Here is a 2,561-nt window from a genome sequence, read left to right as displayed (position 1 = left end):
CTGACTCACCATTGCAGTAGCCCGCCAAAAATTCAACGATCTACCAAACAACAAATTAATTTACAGAGAGGCATTATCAACACTGGGTCGTCGAGAGAGAAAATCATATAATATACAATGATACAATTTAGTGATAATCGATTAACAACTTTAATATCACACAACACCACACTCCCTTGACTCTCCCAACCCCTTGATTGATGGACAAACAAAAACTAAAACAATAAAAAGATACTCTCTTATTGTGTCAGCCCACCAGGGGCTAAGGCCTAGGCCCTTACAGATTGTGATACTATGTTAAATTTCCATAAAGAAATTTGTATTATCTTTAATCAAATAATGTTACAAATAAATATATGAAGTGTTGTCTCAAGATAGGAGAACTATCTTGGACACACGATCAATTGGTTTAGCGAATATCTCAACCACACACCAATCTAGGAAACAACTCCTAGTTAATAGGAACAAACTCCTTTATATAGCAAGAGTCACAACTGAGACAAGTAGGAATTACATTTTCCAACATTATTAACAAAGAAGTGCTACATAGTAGCTACTACCTATCACTTAGCTTAAATATAGGTTAATGAAACAAAAAAGAAACAAACTCCTTTACATATCAAGAATCAAAACTGAGACAAGTAGGAATTACATTTTCCAACATTATTAACAAAGAAGGGCTACATAGTAGCTAGTACTTTCCGCTTAGCTTAAATATAGCTTAATGAAATAAAAAAATAACTAAGAGAAAGATTTCATCACAAAAATCAAACAACTAATAAAATATTGTATTGTTAAATGCTATTACCAAGAATTAAAAAATATAATTAAATAATATTGTTTATATTAAAATGCATATATCTATATGTGTGTTATTTATATATATATATATATAATTGTTTATAATTAAATTTATTAAAATACATTTTTAATAAAATAACAAGTCACTTTAAATCAAAAATATTGTGAAAATTTTATAATTCATGAAAAAAAAAAAAAACAACTAAATTAGTATCTCATACAAATGGGAACTACTAAACCATCCATAATAAGACCTCAACCATTCATATTAGAAATAAATAAATTTCAATAATAATAAAAAATAAAAATTGAATTAAAACGTCATAATTTTTTGGTAAAAGACAAACTAATAATAGATTTACCATTTGAAATTAGAGTTCACATTGACTATACATCACATTAAAAAATATAGCATAAAATAATTTGAAGATATGTACAAAAATATAGCTTTCTTGCTTCGTTTAATCCACCCACAAAGTAAAACACAAATTTGAAATAAAAAATGATAGAAATATTAAAAAAATTGAAATGAAAAATAATAAAAATGTACATGAATTTATATCCAATAACCACCCAATTCTTCCACACTGTTGAAACAAGTCACCTCCAGCTCTCGACAATTACACAATAAAACACAAAGAAACATTGGGCTACTCAAATCAGACGTCATGACACCCAACCTATGTAGAGGATGAAGATTTTGTGAACGTAACACAAAAGAAAATTGATAGAAAAAAGGAAAAAGGGATAATGAAGGATGGAAAATCCTTCAACTTAATGTTTCAGAGAAAAATACACAATAAAACATAGAGAAAAAAGAACATAAGGCTTTTCAGATAGGACGACATCAAACCGATGGAGAGAAATCTTGTGAACGCAACAAACAAACAAAAATATGATTGTAAAAAAAAAAAACATGAATTATAATTAATGTAGGATGGACGATCCTTCATCTCAATGGTTATTGGTTCAAATGAATAGAGGATGGACGCCTTATGTTCAATGGTTATATATTTCATCAGCTCACTGACAAAGATTGGTATATCCAATTCCAATAAGGATTTCAATTCTTTTCGCAACAATTCATTTTTTAATCCTTGCATAGCTTTGACTAAGACAATAACAGTCTATCTAGATTCTACACAACTTGCGATGGCAAAATTTCTCCACTTTCAGGATAGTATAATTGTGGTTGGATAATATGAAGGTCCATGTCCACCAGGATCCAGAAAAATTTCGTCTCCTTGACTCGTGCATGATCCTTGGTAGACCATAATGAGGCAAACAATGCGGCTTCAGGTAAATCTTACTTCTGCGGAGGAAATTGACTGTCCTCCGGCAAATGCTAAGCAACTAACACAATGGACAATAAAAGCCAAGCATAATGAAATTGCTTGCTTTCCTCTTGAGCTTCTCATAAGTTCGTGAGGAACTCCTGGCATAAATATTTGGCCCAATTATATTGAATGCCCTTCACACACTGCTCTGCAAGCAACACTACCAGTGTCGAAACTTCTTCTGCATGACACTTTCTCATGATCTTGCCCGCGAGAATCTGGGCAGGGAACTGTATAGCCTAGTCTTGGATAAAAAGGACAGAATATCAGTGTAACTTTTTAACAAGACCATACTCTTTCATTCTATCATCTAATTCTTTCTCCCTAGTTTTCCCTCCAAACTCCTTGGTAGGGTCCGCTCCTTTGTGAGGCAACATTGTGATCCCGTGAATCAACAAGTTTGTTATTAGAATGGGTCTTACA

This window comes from Pinus tabuliformis, chromosome J (assembly GCF_031772625.1).
Source record: "Pinus tabuliformis cultivar Carrire ecotype Pingquan chromosome J, CPIR1, whole genome shotgun sequence".
NCBI classification, from domain to species: domain Eukaryota; kingdom Viridiplantae; phylum Streptophyta; class Pinopsida; order Pinales; family Pinaceae; genus Pinus; species Pinus tabuliformis.
Note: the sequence above shows the minus strand (reverse complement) of the source record.